The 18,338-nt window shown below is 42.6% G+C and overlaps 1 protein-coding gene and 1 non-coding gene across 2 annotated transcripts in view; one reads left to right on the top strand and one right to left on the bottom strand.

Moving 5' to 3' along the window:
- Positions 1 to 18,338, bottom strand: part of Cacnb4 (calcium voltage-gated channel auxiliary subunit beta 4) — a 136,097-nt gene that overhangs the window by 78,727 nt on the left and 39,032 nt on the right. The window lies entirely within an intron of this gene.
- Positions 2,991 to 3,126, top strand: LOC114622821. Its single transcript, XR_003711678.1, has one exon. It is a non-coding gene; the product is annotated as a small nucleolar RNA SNORA17 (small nucleolar RNA).

The following is an 18,338-nucleotide window of genomic DNA, read 5'->3' as shown; positions in this document are numbered from 1 at the left end:
GGCCAACTGCTGGGTGGAAGAAATAGGTGGGACTTCTGGGTCCTTGAAGGCAAGAGACAGACACAAGGAGAGAGAAGAGTTTGCCATGCTGCTGAGGGAGAAAAGGTGACCTGCCATGTGAGATCTTGGATGGAGTGGCCATAGGCCACTCTCACAGGTGGGTAGTTGGGAGTGTTTAACAGGGACTAGATGTAACGGAGCAACTAAAATTTAGAGAGGAACTAAGACTATTGATAAGGGCATGCTTCTCCAGTCAGGAGATAAGTAGTACACAGCAGTTGTGCCAAAAGGCGAGTTGAAATGGAACAACTGTGTGTGTTTGTGTTTTTTATCTGTGGATTCAAGGGAACCTGTGTAGGGGCTGGTAGCACCATTCCCAAAGGTAGCAAGGTGGGGTAGCAAAAGTGACACACAACAGTTCACAGTTTTGGAGGTGTCAAGTCCATGGCTGGTTGGAGCAAGGCCTCTTGTCTTATGGTCAGGAAGAAAAACAGATGAGGAAAGAAACCATCCCTTTCATGCTCACAATAACTCAAAAGCTATCCAGGAAGTTCTACCTTTGAAAGGTTCCACACCTCACAATTAGACACCAAACCTTTAACATGTAGAGTTTAGGAACTCTTAAGATCTAGACTATACCTAACTCCAGTGATTGCTCTGGGCACTCAGCCCTCTGGGATAACACCAGATAACCTGTCTGCCTCAGACCAACCTTTTGTCATGAAACCAAACTGCTACTGTTTGAGTTTGCCCTCCAGAATAATAATATGTCATTATTACTTCAATGCTGGGAGAGGAATTTGGATCATGGGAATAGATTCTTGTGACTGGATCAATGCCTTTCTCTTTGAGTGAGTTCTAGTTTTCCTGGGAATGAACCCAGTAGGTGGTATTAAAACATATTTGTCTTCCATTGCTATATTTTACTTTACTCTCTCTTCCTATACCACTGTCTATTTTTTTTTTTTTTGCCATAACACGACATAGCATGATCCCCTCAACAGAAGCCAAGCAAATCCTGGGCTTGGGGATCTCACACTCTAAAACTATGAAACAGACATGGTAGTAAGGGCTGGAATTCCAGAACTTTGGTGGTAGTCACAGGATAATCAAGAGTTCAAGGCTAGCCTTGGGTACTAAGGACTTTGCCTCTAAACTAAAATTTAAAACAAAACAAAACAACATTGTGAGGGAAAACAACTCTGTCCCTTTCTCTGTCTCTGTCTCTCTGTATGTCTCTCTGTCTTTGTCTGTCTCTGTGCCTCTCTCTGTGTCACTCTATGTTTTTCTATCTGTTTCTGTCTCTGTCTGTCATTACCCAGTCTGCTATAGTAATAGAAGACAGACTGTGATGCTGACATCCTCATAGCTTCCAGTGGGCATTCTTCTCCTTATATCAAGTTCCTATAAAATGTTCCCTGTGAGAAGCAGGTGCTTCCAAGATTCACAACACTCCAATGACAGACTTTTGACACAAATTCTGGAGTTTCTCCACAATCAAAAATTTCAAAAAGATATTAATACAGGCAGTTGTGGTTTGTAGACCCAAGCACTTGGTGGAAATCACAAATCCTATTTTAATTCCATTATTTTGAGGACCTCCTGAACTTTCTAAGTCAGTTTCATAAAATATTGAGTCAGTTCCTAAAGGACTAAACCCAGTCAATATCCAAGATTTGTTGACTTAGCCTGCTTGCGAAATAGCTTCAAGTTGGAATTTATCCTTGTTCATATTTGTGAGTCTAGGAGGGCTGCTAGCTTTTGTCAGAGAACAGCACCTGCTCCTTGTGCAATGCCTAGGACTGTGAAAAAACAAAAAAAGGCTAGGCTTGCAGAGAAACTACCTTAGTACGTGTGAGATGACAGGTAGCAACGTGGGTAAAGGGAAAATGGGACCTCCTTATAGTGCTTTTCATATTTGAACAATTAACAACTCTGTAAAAGTAAGAGAAACTGCAGGCCAGACATAGGTTATATGCCTGGCCGCATCTGACCCTGGCTAGCTGTTGCTTTCATTCTAAACATGCCTCTGATGCCATCACTTTCCCTCTAGGTCCTGTCTTCCAGATTCCTTCAGACTGCCCTTAGATGTGCCTTTCTTCCACATCACAAGAGTTCATGCTGTGCAGACCTGAGCTTCCCCGCTTTGCTCCTCCCTCCTGGCATCTAGCCTATGACCTCACATGACCCCTTGCTTGTGGATAGCTATGGGGAGCCACTCACATAGCCTTTCAGATATTGCCATTGGGTGGGAACTGACCAGGGGCCAAGACAGTATCTACCAGACATTCCATTCCAACCACAAAATTACTGATTCTTGGCCAGATAATCTCAGAGTGGCCTTCCCAATCCTGATTGGAAAAAAAATAATTTTTCAGCTTCAATGAAATCATGTTTACAAAGTGGAAACAGCAGTGAACACGCAGGCAGGAACTGAGGTCCTATTCTCAAGCTTTCTGTGGACTAGCTGGAGAAAACATCAATTTCCTCCTAAATAAGATGAAGGACAGGATATCGTCCCTGTATCTCATCAGCCCCATTACTAGCAAAGTGAGATCAAACCAAGGTAACATGTTAACACTATGCTATAGTTCTTAAATTATTCATGAGTTTCTTTCTCTTTCTCACCCAAGGATAATTGTTCTAAAGCTTTCTTGCAATATGATGACACTAGCCTACAACCCCAGAACTTTACTTAGAAGGCAGGGGCAGGAAGTGGCCCACAGTCAAGGTCAGCCTGGGCTACCAGGTGAGCCACACACAGCAAAACCTGGTCTTCAAAATTAACACACACACACAAATCAAACACCTCTCAGTCATATTATATATACACATATGTACATATATTCTGAATGTTTCTAATGTGAGTATCTGTGTGTATACATGTAAACACTTATACATACATGAATACCTCTGTATACACGTACATAAATATCACCAGAGAATGTTACAATGTGATAAAGGTGAGCTGTTTGAAATGGAAGTGTCCCCCTGACCCTAGAGGCATTGCAGGTGTGGCTGCTGTGTCACATGTGTGTCAGTAGGTGGCAGAGAGGAGAGAGCCTATGTCTACTCTCAATGTTCTGACCTGTGACCAGCTGAATGATTGATTAGTAGCCTAACATTCCTTAAAAGAAGAGAGCCCAAGATGACCACCAGACTGGAGCCATGGGGCCCAGACAGGGAGCTAGCCTGAGATGACCACCAGTCTGGCACTGCATAGGTCTAGGGGTGCAGACTGCCTAAGATGACCCCTGTCCAGTGCCATAATGCACAAGCAGAACATAGCACTCCTAAGACCACACCTGAGACAACCTTAGACACCCAGATATCCTGGACACCACTAAGATGAGCAAGTAAATGGTGGATAAGCGGAAGAGAACAAGAAACAGAAGGATGTAGGCACAATGAAGAGAGGAAGAGCTGGAGACTTGGGGTAGTGAGAAACAAACAGCCTGTTGTGAGTATCTGGTGTTGCCACCTGGGGCCATGGTGGGGCCATGCCTGAGTCCTGCAGCAGTAGGGGTCTGTTACTACTAAAGGCCAGTCAGGCATCCCTGGTCTGGATTGCCACTTGGGGACAAGTTGATGTCTGAGGGTTATATAGAATTGGCTCCACCCCTCACCTGGGCATTGTGGGAGACCTTTCTCTGGGGGTGTGAAAGCAAGAGAGCTGACCCCTCCCCTAGCTAGCTACAGTACTTAGGAAAGCTGTCCCACTATTTGTGGGAATTGGGAGTAAGCTAGCCTTGAGTGTATGAGAAAGCTGGCCCTATTATTCCTCTTCCATACAGGCATGGATCACAGAGAGATGCCTTCCCTTGCCCCTTGCCACCTACAGCAGGCAGGAGAGCTGCCACTGGAGTCGCAAGAGCAGGAGACACACCCCTGCCCCTCACTTGAGCAGCAAAGTAGAGCTGGCTATGGACTGAGGGTTGCAGGCAGGTTACTCCTGCCTCTTGTCTGCTGTGCAATGGCGGTGTGCAGATGAGGGAGAGATGCCTCCCCTCCTCTGTCCTTCACCACCTATGGTAGGCAAGATAGCTGATCCTGTGGTCATGAGAATGGGAGAACTGGCCCTATCCCTCTCGGGCTGTAACACTCAGAAGAGCCAGTCCTGTACTTTGCATGGGCAGAAGGGTAGAGCTGGCCCTGGTTGCAGAAAAGGGGTGAGGGATGATCTAGCCCCAAGGGCATGAAAGTGGGAGAGCTGGCATGCTAATTAACTCAGATAGTTCTCAGGCCCAGATCCAGGGCTTTGAGTTGGCCCACCCCAGCATCTACCCCATCAAAGAACTGCAGGGGTGCATAAAGAGGCACATTCGACAGTACCAAAACTACAGGATCTCCATGACACAGGCCAGCAACAGGATATCTGAGAGGAGTCCCAGTGAGGCTCCAGTACTGATAGCATATCAGAAGCCAGAGGCCCTAGTACCAGACCAATAACTCATTACAATGAACATTTGCAAACAAAGAAGTGTGGACAAAAGGGTAAGCTGTTGGACACAAAGCTACAATGAGATTTTTCTTTCCTCTGTTGGAGGAGAGGTTGCAAGGGTGGAGGTGGCAGGTACAAGGAGAGGGGGGAGATAAGTGGAATCGGGCTGCATGGTGTGAAATTCACAAAGAACCAATAAAAAGGTTTTTTTAAAAAAAAATAGATCACATTCATCTGTTTTAAATGTCTTCATTGATGGATGACTGTTGAGCAGAAGCAATAAATCTGCAAGACCCTCATGACCTACAGAATAGAAATAAAAATAAAATGTAGGAGTCCCTAAGAAATGAATAGGAGACACCTGCAGCTATTACTCTAGAAAGTTTTAGAGTCCACTTTATGGAATGTGTCACATGGCATTTTCCCAGGAGAGTTTTACAGTCTATATGATCTCTGTATTCTTCATCCTCTGGGATACTCAAGCCAGCACTAGTTAGGGAGTTGGCTGTGCTACAGACGAGCTGTTTGGACATGGTAAACATGAGGTCCAAGATGGAGTCTGTTGATGCATTCACACAGAACTCAACGTTCCACCCTCCGTGTTACTGTGCCTATGCCTCCTCACCTGGATCTCTTGGGATCCTGCCTTTACTCATGCTCAGCAGCCAGTGGAGTCCTTGGCTCGTAACTACCATTTGCTGATTGAACAAGAGTCCTAATTAATTGCTTAAAAGTTACCTACACTCTTAACGATTTGAGAGGCATTTTTATCATTTGCGGATTCGTAGAAGAGAAAGAACAATAGAAGAAGGTGCAGTTAGCTAACTCATTTCACGAATCTGGCGGTCACATGACAGAAACAGCACAGTCCCTTAGTGTTGATGAATGTAGGTCATGATTTCATTTGAATACTTGAAACAACTTCTGAGCATCCTTTAACGATAAGCTCCTAAAAATCGAGGTGCCAGACCTCAAACTGGCAGAGCATCATTTAAAAATCTTATTATATTCGTGATTTTGCTACTGAATGAACTCCGCAAGTCACTCACAGGAAACACCCGTTACTATGGAATCACATCCATTAGCAGTGCCTGAGAGCTCTGAATACCATTAGGCACTGTGCACACTGCATTTGAATCCAAAGAAGCAGAATTAGATGAGTTGCTTCTAAGATTACTAAACTTCCAAAGGTAATAATAGGATAAGGGGGAGGGAGGAGGAGGCTGGGGCTCTATTCCAGAGAATCAGCCTTAGAGGATCATACGAGTGGACAGGACTGAGGTAAGGAAAGGGTTATGTCCAAGACATACTCTGATGGTAGAACTGACAAGCAGTGGATGGGTTAACATCACAGCGAGGTGTTTAACCTAAATTCTCAGAGAAATAGAGCTTAAATTAGTTGAGTGAGGAGAGACCAGAAGACAAGCAGGCTTGAGAACACGAGGAGCTCATATTCCCATGGCAAGCTGGTTTTTCTAATAGTCAACCATGTGGGGAGAGCAAATGGGCAGTTGAAACTCAGGAGCCTGGTTGAGGCTGACATGGTAACTTTGGAGAGATAAATAAGAGAATGCATAGACACAGAGAGAAAATAGATGGAAGGATTGAGTCCTGACTCACACCATGATTTATATATCAGAAGAGAAGGCAGTGGCATTAAATACTTGAGAACCTTAAAGGCCAGAGAGAAGCCAAAGGGAGAACTGCACCCAAAACAACAGGCCTGGGTCCATCACACTCAGATCCTAGCTTATGTTTGCATGGACACTTACAAGTGTATAGACACTTACAAGGAGTATAGGGAGAGGCTCCAAACTAGAAGAAAACCTCAAGACAAGACAAAAGGCCTTAGGGAGGGGAGAGGGAACAGTAAGACAGATGACATGAAAATGGAAAGTCCATAGGAGGATGGTAGAAGGGGACAGAGTGGGACAGGAGGATGAGGCAACGATAATCAATAGAAACTAATTTTGCTTGAAAAGACTGTAATGAAACCCAACATGGAATATGCTAATTAAAATTTTAATGAAAAAGAATACACTTGATATAAAATATGGGCTTGTGCAAAGACTATACCCAAGGTAGGGGGAAATAGTTCAAAAAAAAGAAAGAAAGAAAGAAAGAAAGAAAGAAAGAAAGAAAGAAAGAAAGAAAGAAAGAGAGAAAGAGAGAAAGAGAGAAAGAGAGAAAGAGAGAAAGAGAAAGAAAGATAAATCAGTCCTCTGACGTACCATATAAGACAAGCAACCTCAGTGGCTATAGCAACACAAAAGTCACTCACAGGGACCTTACTGAGAATACTCCCAAAGGATTATGAGGTCAAAATCCTGAGTGAAGAGATCTCCACAGAACAAAGAAGATGCAGAAGGCAGAGAACAGAGCTCTTTCTAAAGGGAGGGTTTTTATGAGAGAAGGGTCCTTAAATGAGGGACCCTGAAGGATCCCAGGATAGTCACAAGCTACCAGCTTAGATGTCAAGACACTAAAACTTTATTTTGACTCTATAGCTTGTCTTCATTTCCACCCATTACTAATGTAGTATCTGCAGTCTGTTACTTCACAGTCTGTGGGAATTGTATTTCATATCTCATAGGGATAGCTGCAGAAACCTTAAGATACCACGCTCATAACTGTTGCCAAGGTGGTTTTATATGTGGGACTAGATTTCAAGTGATTATGATATTGACACAGGAACATTCAATCCAGCTGCATCATTTCATGGGAGAAACTCAGACTGCTTCATCCTTTTCTATACATAATACCTTATTAACCGATATTATCAGAGTTTAGTCACTTTTATTGCTTAAATTTAATAGCTCCAATGAGAAATTGTAACCCTTATAACACTGCACAGACTTTTGGAGTATAGGAAGTAAAAGGGTTACAACTACCGCAAACTTTTGAAGAGGTATGTTTTATTTCTACTTCAAAATTAAAATGTAGGGGGTTGGAGAGATGGCTCAGCAGTTAAAGGCACTGGCTGCTCTTCAAAGGACCAGGGTTAAAATCCCAGTACCCACATGGCAGCTCACAACTGTCTGTATCTCCAAGATATGACACTCACACAGACATACATGCAGGCAAAACACCAATGCACATCAAATAAAGGTAAAAAAATTAAAAAAATTAAAATGTAATTTTAGCTTGCCTTTATATTAAATGCATTAGTATATTAATAAGGAAAAATGTTAGCATATCCTACTAGATAAAATTTTATTATTACTGATAATTATATCATGTATTCCTTTTGTAGCCCTATGTTTTATTTGAAGCATCTGAGAAGTACATAGGCTTTCCCAGACCATTAACATACTCCCAGCACAAATGAGTGGAAGAGCACCTGCTGAAACGGAAGGGAGAGACGGACAAGGGGAGGAGGGAGTGCATCCACCCAGGATGTTCTAATATGGGACGACCAGAGGACATCTGTATTGCAAATGAGAGTGATTCAGTAGAGATGGGGGAGACGGGCAGCATAAGAACAAGGAGAACTGCTGAAGCTAGGCCCTGAGTAGGCAGGAGATCAATCGAACGCACAAGAGGCTGGGGTTGGGCAAAGACAGGTGCACAGTCATTCTTGAAGTCATGGGAGGAAGGCAGAGGCGGGTAAGGAAGATGCATGGATGGGCTGCATCAGGATTCTTTCCTCATTGCTCCTGTCTTTTAATTAAAAATGAACTACAAGGTCATCAGAAGAGGGGATGGGGGAGAGATGCCAGGGGTCAAGAACAGAAGGTAGGGATGGAATGGAAGAGGAGGAAGGACTGGGTGAGACAGTGAAGCTGATGAGCAGCACCAGGGGCTGTCTCTAACGATGATGGATCTGAGGTGAATCAGCATGATGGCCTTGCTCTGCTCTCATCCAGCTGTGGGTGCTAAGAGGGTGGAGTGCCGCAGACAACCAAGACTGTGCAAGGGAAGAATGGCACCATTGCCCTGTACAGCAGAGGTGAACTTGACCAATCCGGTTCATTCTCTTCATCTGTGGCTCCCTGACCTCCATCTTTCTTGTCAGTCAAACACAAAGAAGAGGGAAGTTTCTGGATGGGAAGTTTAACCTGCCCAGTGGTGGCTGATCTCAGTTGTTAACTTGACACACTGGGAAGAGGAAGCCTCAAAAGAGGAATGTCCTCCAGCAGATTGGCCTGTGAGCACACCTATGGGAGCCTTTTCTTGACTACTATTTTATGTAGGAGGGCCCAGAACACTGTAAGAGGTGCTGTCTCTAAGCAGATGTACCAGAACTGTATAAGAAAGTTAGTTGAGCAATCTAGGAAGAGCAAGTCAGTAAGCAACATTCCTCCATGGTTTCTGCTTCAGTTCCTGCCTCTAGGTTCTTGCCCTGTGTTTCTGCCCTGACTTCCCCTCAGTGATTGTGACTTGGGATTTTTAAGAGAAAATAAAAATCACTTCTTCCCCAAGTTGGTTTGGGTCAATGTTTCATTGCAACAACATAAAGCAAACTAGGACAAGCCTTTTCTGCTTCTTGGATTAAATAACGGATACTTAAGTACCAGATTAAATTAAAGCAACCTGAATGGCTATAGTGTTACAGAACCAAACCCAGCCCCAGGATAAACCCTTTGGACTAGGATCATGCCTCATTTAGCCCCTATTTCTGTGTCCAGCCTTCTAGAAAATCTGTTTTACCCAAGGGATCAGGAAGGGAGACAGAAAATAAGATTGGAGACTGGAATTTCTATATGTGTTTACCAAACAATTGGAAATAAACAACAAAGCATGAGAACAAATTCAATAACTGAGTTCAATAAATCATTCTATTGCTTCTGTGCTTTCCAATAAGCCTGGCTCTGGGCTCCATCTCCTGTGAATTCTGTTGAAGGCATCAGATTCCAGCTTACAGCACCACTGGCTTCCAATCCAAAGGGTGACAAGGGGCTGTAGCACTCATATGACTCTACTCAGTCTTCCCTGGAGGAAGCAATGCAGACGAGCCAGGAGTCAGAGGCAAGAAGCACAAGGATTTGTAGAAAGAAATCACTTATTTAAACATACTTCAAATTTTTGTTCGTCACATTAAGAAATCAATTTTATCCAGTGACTCAGGAAACACGTATGTGTGTTTGTATGTATGTGTGTGTTTGTGTGTGTACCTGAAACATAAAATTCATAGTGGTTATAACATGTAATACTGGAGAATTTCTCTAGTCTTTTTGAAATTTCATGTTTTTTAAGATATTCAGAATAAAAGAGATTTGGTGCTCCATGAATGCATTGTAACCTACAGCTTAAAAATATATAACCAGGTGATACAGAAAACAAAGGAAATTGTTTTCTTTATAATACTGGACAGATGATAAAAATGAAAAAGAAATTTCCATGAAAGGACAGAGAGACAGTTCTGGATAGTTTCAGTTAACATGGCTGTAGACCTGGGGACCTCCAGACAAACAATGAACATTAAATGGGAACTAGTAGAGAACCTAGTAAGTTGCTGGTTAGTATATGAGTGTTAACTAGTAGTTTTCCTCTGCATAACAAAGAACTCCACAGAAAACATCCCACTCACGAATGATTTTAAAATTGGCTGAATTCTCAAAGGAGTGGCATCGTGACATTTCCTGTTCCTACATGAAGAAAGTCTTCACCTCTGCTTGTAAAATAACTGAAAGCCTATCCATTGCCCTTGGATGTGCACACTCAGCATTATAGACCTGAAATCTCCACACACATGAAAAATATGAACCACAAACAAAGCATAAATAAGGGGTTTTTTGGAGGAAACGTTTTGAAAGTCATTCCCAAAATCACATGGAAAAAATAAAATGGAGTTTAACCAAGAAAAAAGAAAAGAAAGCTGTAAGGTGGAAAAGATGGAGAAACATATTCTATTAAATTTCAAAATTATATATTACAAACCTACAGTAATTTTACAATCTGATTGTGGCATACAAACAGACAAAATGACCACAAATTCAGAACTCAGATAGCCGTGCATATATGGGTATGTTTGAATAAATGAAGCCTTTCAAAATGGAGGGTGGGCAGACACATAGTGAATGATAAATGCTGCCAAGCTTGGTTGGTACCAGAATTAAAAAGCTAAGATAGATCTCTATTCATTAATCTCCTAAAATTGTCATATAGATTAAAGATCTAAATCGAAATAAAATTAAAACAAAAGTCATGCTGTAATCAGTTGGTTTTATTTATTTATTTATTTATTTATTTATTTATTTATTTCAGGAATAATGAAGCATGACCCAAATCCCAGAAATACAATAGCTGTGAATAAAAATTTAAATATAATTTAAGTATTTTGTGTGCAGAGTTTTTCCATACTGCCTACGCTGGCTATAATCTTTGCAGTTCAAGCTATATGCCTGCCTCAGCCTCCCCAGGGGCTGGCCTGGCAGATATATGCTATCTGTCTTCATGGGGCTGTGTAAAGGTATTCCCTGTGGTGCTGACTGTACAATCACAGCACTGAATCTGTGTCAAAGTGCCTGTCTTAGTCAGGATTTCTATTCCTACACAAAACATCATGACCAAGAAGCAAGTTGGGGAGAAAAGGGTTTTTTATTCAGCTTACACTTTCCACATTGCTGTTCATCACCAAAGGAAGTCAGGACTGGAACTCAAGTAGGTTAGGAAGCAGGAACTGATGCAGAGGCCATGGAGGGATGTTACTTACTGGCTTGCTTCCCCTGGCTTGCTCAGCTTGCTTTCTTATAGAACCCAAGACTACCAGCCCAGGGATGGCACCACCCACAATGGGCCCTCCTGCTCTTGATCACTAATTGAGAAAATGCCTTACAGCTGGATCTCATGGAGGCATTTCCTCAAGGGAGGCTCCTTTCTCTGTGATAACCCAGCTTGTGTCAAGTTGACACACAAAACCAGCCAGTACAGTATCTATCAGCCAGGGATGAGGAAATGGGTTATGGCACAAGCCAAAGAGGGCTAAACGGCATGAGCCGGTAAGAATGGGGCAGGTCTAGAGGCAGCAATAGCTAAGTATGCTAGAGGTATGCTGCTGAGTGGAGAAGGAAATCCCAGAACATTCTGTACCCCTTCGGTCTCAGGCCAATTAGTTTTTAAATATATGCATCTACCTACATCTACATATCTGTTTTTACATGTATCTCTAGGATTTACATTATAGTTTGTTACATAATATACATAGTATTATATTATATATAATATTCTACAAAACACCCAATATTTCAGGGTTATTAGTTTCTGTCACAAGCTCCTGAAGAGTAAGAAACACAAACATGGCAGTATCGTATCCCAGCAAGCCCTGCTTCCGTCTCTCCAATTCTAGTCACATTCCATTCCTTGTCAGGTCAAATATATAAACCTAGAAACTCACATCCTGCTTGTGTGCTCACAGGTTATCCCAGGTCACTGCAGTACACTAGTGGGCCATTGAAAATAGAACCAGTTTATATGAGCGATGCTAACCAGCGATTAGAACTCAATGTCTGGTCCTGTTGGTGATGTTTCGGTACGCAAAATAAGCCCTGAAATTGCCCTAAAGTGGAGGGTGGCATGACTTTAAGCTTACCTATAAAATGCAGGTTATCTTTAGTCGACTCTAATTGTTGTTCGTTTTTTTTTTCTGAAAAGCCTGCTTGTCCAGTCTAATTGGGAATTGCATTTGGAATTCGTGACATCCGAAGGTTTGTTCTCAGCTCACAAAAGGATCAGTGCAACAGCAAATTAGTGAGACTCAGGCATCATTAAGTTAAGGGCTCAAAGATGCTCCCGACCTCATTTTGAAGCTCCCTCTCGGTCCCTGGCAGTCTCGTCCTGCTTTCCCAAGGCAGGCAAATGGCATCGGAGTAGTAGTGAGTGTGCCAGCTCATTGCCACACTCTGACACACACCGTCCTGGACATTCGTGTTTGTGTTAAGAGCTGACATGTCGTCTTTGTCCCTGTTGTCTCTATAAACAGCGCGTGTTGGAGTTGCAAAGTAGGAAAACAAAGAGAGGTCCTTCACCTCCCCCATTAGTCCCTATAGCACAAAAGGGAGAAATGGTGATTAAATTTCCACCAGCACAGGAAGCATCGAAAATTGTGGACCACCCACATATTCAGCAACTCTTAAAAAGAAACAGCTTTCCTTGCATGACCTGGAAGCAGGGAAAGTACCTGACAGGCGGGATCTCATTTCTGTAGGAATAAACAGCCCAAGCTGACAGGTGTATTTACACATGATTGAACAGGGAGGAAAGGTAGAGAGACTGATGCCAGGCTGGAAATACTCCTTTGGTAATAGGAAGAGACAATGGGAGAAAGCAGGGGAGAGAGTTTTTGCCTTTGTATTTAGTTGTTAGAGTAAGCACAAATTACCTCTGCAACTAAAACATTCTAACGTAGCAGGGAAGGTATTTTAAGAAGACGATAAAATGAGCTACCGAGCAAGGATGCATCTCCAAAGGAAGTGCCTGTACTGACACAGCAAGTTTTTACCAGATTAGAACGCCACAGACAATAGGTGACTCCAAAATTTGGAAAGATCCTATTAAGAGCAGTCTGTAAATGCCGCCACAGTGAGGGGACTTTGCCTGAAACGCTAAAGGTTCTAAATGGCCTTTAATGACAAAATGTGTCAAAGTAGGCTGAAATTCTAACCCCAGCTCCTCAGAACTGGACGTTTGGAAGTGTGGTCATTAAAGACTAATGCCTGAGTCTCACAAGCTAAGTTGTAAGCTCACACCCACCCTTGGCATGTATGTGTGTCCTTTTCCTAAGCCTCACTTTTAGAAGTCAAGCTTATCTCTACAGTAAACCTTTCCTTAATAAATTCCAACCTCACACACAAAAGGGGAGCACTCAGGTCACATGCCGGTGACATTATGAAAAGGAGAAGATTGTGATTGAGAAGATGCCTCAGTGTGTACGTGTGCTCTCTCTGCAAGCATGAGGACTGGATTTCAACCCCCTCAACACCCACATAAAAAGCCAGGCATGGCTGTGTTTGCCTACAGCCCTAATTCTTTGGGGCAGAGAAGGCAGCTCCCCAAATCTCACTGGACAAGCAGCCGAACCAACAACAGCAAGATTTCAATTTAATCCCATATTGAGGCAATAACTCTGAGAGTAACACAGGAAGACACTCGAATTCCCTGCTCGGACCTCTGCATACACACGTGTGTGCATACACCTGTAGAATTAGGGAACAGTGAAATGAAGATGCATCGGAGGAAAGCTATCATGCTGTCACAAACCAAGCAAGATCCAGGCTACCCTCAGTGGAAGGAAGGAAGGATTCTCTCATAGCTGGATTTCTTTTTCTGTAATAAATATGATGTCTGAAAGCAACTTGGGAGAAGGGGACATTTTTGGCTTACAGGGTACAATGCATCATCAGAGGAAGCTAACGCAGACTGAAGCAGATACCTTGGAGGGATGCTGCTTACTGACTTGGTTCCCCTAGCTTTCTCCCCGAATGTATCTATCTCAGGCCAGATACAGTAGAGCCATCCTGAATGAGCTGCATCCTCCCACACTAATCAGTCATCGAGAAAAAGCCGGGCAGACTCGCCTGTCCGATGAAAGCCTTTCCTCAATTGAGGTTCCCTCTTCCCAGCTAACCCCCCATTGCCAAGATAACCTAGATAAATAAATAAATAAATAAATAAATAAATAAATAAATAAATAATAAAATAAAAATTTAACCAGCACAGGTCCCTTCCCTTTCAGGTTTTAGAGGAAGCATGTCCTTTCCAGTCCTTTAATATTAGATTTCCAGTCTCCAGAACACTGAAACAATAAACTTCTGCATTCTAAACACCCCAAGTGGTGGCACTTTATAATTGTAACCTCTCCCAACAAGTATGGTACCCAGGGTATGTAGTGTCTGAGCCTTGGCCTGAAAATATAGTTCCCAGGAGTTAGTGTGCTACTGGCAGGATTATATGCTCTGTCCTGAGAACACATGCTATCGTTTCAAACAACAGTGAGGCATCCTGGTTACTCTCATTCTTTAATGTAGATTCTTTACTTAACAGGGCATCAAACAGGCTTCACACATATCACATATAAGTCTGCCACAGTCCTTGAGGAGTTTTATTGTTCTCACTAGCCTTTTTATAAATAGGATAGTGCTGCCCCAAAAGACTAAGTCATGCTCAAGAGAACAGCCAGCACAGCTGGGTGACCCACCTGCACCTCTGCACACCAAGCTCCCTGGAAAAGACAACCCCACTTCTTCTGCTCGGGTTTCTCCTACAGAATGTGGTCAGTGAGGGTTGGGCTCCAAACACTTTGACTCCTTAGCCTATGTCACATTGAAATCCAAAGTCGCAATCTTTACATTTTGAGGTCTGTGGACCTTTTCTTTTCAAATGTAGCATCATTATAAAAGCAACCAGACTGAAGAAATCCTTTTATAATGTAGGTAGGATTTTCTTAGGCAATTCTTCCTGACATACAGTGACCCAGTCGATGAAGCAGGCACCAGTACCTGAGAAGGAACCTCCAGTACAGTGGCAATAGAATCTGACAACCCAAGTCAGCCAGGGTGCAGGCTCAACCTTCAGAGGGTTAACGGGTGTCTGAGGATGGAACAACTGGACTTTATCGATCTTGTAAGGTGTGGTCATTGTCACCACCAACATCATCTCAAGGGATGACCCAAAACCACTTAGTGTTCTCATGTAACTAGGAATTTTCTGTTCCCTTCCTATGTAGTATAGACTTTGTATAGCTGGGAAAGGTAGAAAGGACCAGTGAAGTGAATGAAGCCACCTGATAAGATTCTGAGGCCAAAGAGAGTTGAGGTGTGTGTGTGTGTGTGTGTGTGTGTGTGTGTGTACACGCTAATGTGTCTAAGCTCAGTTATAGACTCTAGAGGAGTGAACAGGTGTGACAGACTGTTTCACCTCTCAATGGATCACGTACCAGACCCAGTGCAAGCATGGTTCCATTTGTCTATTCTATGGCATAAAATATCAAAGACAAAAGAATGACAGATGCGAACCTTATTAAAACCCGTAGTTATGCCACTGAAGAGACGGACTCAGTCAGGAAAGTGTTTGCCGCATGAGCATGACATCCGGAGGTGAGATCCCCAGCACTGAGGTAAAAATCTGGACTTGATATAATCTGGCTTCGGGGAGACATAGGGAGGAAGATCTTGGACTGTTAGCCAGCCAGTCTAGCTAGATACATGAGCTCTGGGCTCATCAAGGGACCATATCTCAAAAAATAAAAAAATAACAATAATAAAAATAAAAAGAGGAGCAAGTATTCCAGTGGTTAAAAAGTATCACTAATGATGTAAACTACTTTACTTGAAGATGCTGAGATAACTCCAAAAACCTCAAGTTATTTTGTAGATACAATATTTTATTTCTAACTGTCAAACCCATAGTGTTAATAAGGATGTGGAAACTGTGACAAGATTTGAAAAAACTGGTATTGATTAGTCTGTTAGTCTACATGGTAGGATGTATTCTTTTACTTGGTGGAAAGATAAAGGTTTCCCTTCAAGCACTATGGAGTGCTTACAGAAGGAGGAGATGGATTGCTTTCCCAAAGACTGTTATTATCCTTTTGCTCCAATATCCCACAGACTCACACCTACACAAACTCCCAGGGTAGGATAGGTCAAGTTTGCAGAAGCTCATTGCAAAGCTATTAGGCCGGCTCTCAAGAACAATGGGAACAAACAAACATAGCTCTATAAACTTTAATATTTCTAAGGACTGGCCAGTTAAGCAAGTTGGCGCACTGTAAACTGAAGATGAAAAATAAGTATTCGCGAATTTTCCTGTGCTCTTTGACTGGAAATGTGGGAAGTGTATACAACTCTTGCACAGTACCAGAAAAAAAGATCAAATAGCTCGAGGTTAGTAACTCTTAACTAAAGAATGCCGGGGAACTGCCAAATCTGTTGGTTACAGAGAGGAGTATGGCTCTCTGACAAGGGAAGGTCAGACTTGGGCTACCAAGAACATTCAGGACCATAGAACAGTCTCTTTTTAGTCAATTCTTTAGGGACTTTTCACCAATGACCTTCACCAATGAGCTAAGACTGCCAAGGAAGTTGTGTGTAGAAAAACTTTACTTGGATACTTTACAGAGAATAAGAGGTTTCAGGTGCACTGGCTCCTTCTGCTTCTGTGAATTCACATGCTCTGTGCTCAGATGTCCCACATTTGATGCTTTGACCATTGTGTATTAACTGTTTCCTTTGGGGATTAAAAACCAGCCATCCTGGAGCAAGCTGGCCCTAGAAAGTGAAAGCTACTTTATCTCCTTGCATACTTGGGTAGGTCCCAGGTCTCGACTACTTCTCATTAGAAAAGCATGATATCTATTAATTACATCATCAGGTACAAATTCGATTATTTCCCTGAAGATATTTTACTGAGTCTAATATGAACCAGAAATTCCACTAAAAAAATATAGAAAACAAAAAACAAACAAACAAAACCCCAGATAATCTTCCTACTTCCAAGATTACTGCATGTTCACAGGGCTTTGGGGCATAAATCATCAAAGATGCTTCAGGTGATTTATGAGAGGCCATTGTATGAAAGCGCATCTGGTATGGCTAGCCATATGTCTCAGTGAAGGCTCTTCCATGTAGAGATGATAGGAGACTCCTCAGAGAATACACCTGGTTGTAATGGAAAAGGCACAAACTACCCATGCACCCAATGTCAGCAATAACTAAATTCTATTCCACAATCCTATTTGGAAACCAGCTAAAAGTCTTAGCTCAGTGTTTTCTTCTCAGTGAAAGTCTGGGTAGCTGTATCAGACGGCCTGTGAACCAGGAAGGCTCTTTTCACTGCCCCTCGAACCTCCCTGCCAGTCACAGGGCCAGTTTCTTCAGGGGAAAATTACTGGTGTGGAGTTTTGTTTCATTGTGCTTTAATCAACCAGAACTTTCTATGAAAACACAGAGATCTCTGGGAGAGGGTCAACATTAAGCCTCCTACATTCAGAAGAGAGATTACTTCTCTGCTGTCAGTTAACAGCCTGAGATAAAGGGAAAGGAAGAGAGCGGGGGTGGGGTGCTGAGGTCACCCAGAAGATGAGAAATCTTTCTCCGTTGGCTTCTATTTGCCACCTGCTTTGCACGTGGAGAATATAGACAAGATTCTGGATTGGTATCAGGTTAGATAATGGAGGGGGGAATTGTTGAGTCCCCCAAGAAATGAATGTGACATTTCTGAGTCTGCATTCTAAGAAATGTTTGTTATTTCAGGGTCACTTGTGGCCGCTTCTCTGAGGACCTGGTAGACACGTTGACTCGTGGAATGGCCTCCGCCCTAACACCTGGAGGACCAGAACTCGTCTGCTCATTTTCTCAAAGTTCTAAAATTTTAGTCTTATATTTATTGCTGTTGTTTTTGTTTCTAAAACTGTCTCTCTGAGACTTTTCTCCAGTGTCTTCAGTTAGCTCCTGTGTTTTCAATTCTTTTCAAGCAAGCCCCACTGCTTTCACACATGGCATCCACGTAAATATCTGAGGACACCTCTCTTGTCCCCAGAATATTACATGTACCAGAAATGATAAGTATTAAACATGGTGCTTTTGATTTGTAGAAATTCTAAACATTTGCCTAGCAACTATGAGTCAATAAAAATAAAGCCTTGACAGAAGACCTTTCTCAAGTAGACAAATGCATTAAAATGATACCTGACCAACTGATTTATCTTTGTCTAGCAGATATGAAGACATACAGGGCTATCAGTTAAAACAATTCTTCAATATTCATTCTCTTCTTTCTTACTATATATTTTGCATATGCTTTGTAGAAGGAATATGACCTTTTGAAATCTTGAACCCAACTTAGCTAAACTAACTCCTTCCCCAAGACTCAAGAAGAGAATTTCTCTTCTCTTCTCTTCTCTTCTCTTCTCTTCTCCCCTCCCCTCCCCTCCCCTCCCCTCCCCTCCCCTCCCCTCCCC

The sequence above is a fragment of the Grammomys surdaster genome, unplaced genomic scaffold (assembly GCF_004785775.1).
Source record: "Grammomys surdaster isolate TR1022 unplaced genomic scaffold, NIH_TR_1.0 191, whole genome shotgun sequence".
In the NCBI taxonomy this organism is placed as follows: Eukaryota; Metazoa; Chordata; class Mammalia; order Rodentia; family Muridae; genus Grammomys; species Grammomys surdaster.
The sequence above is the reverse complement of the archived record's forward strand: the minus strand, read 5'-3'. Positions and strand labels throughout refer to the sequence as shown.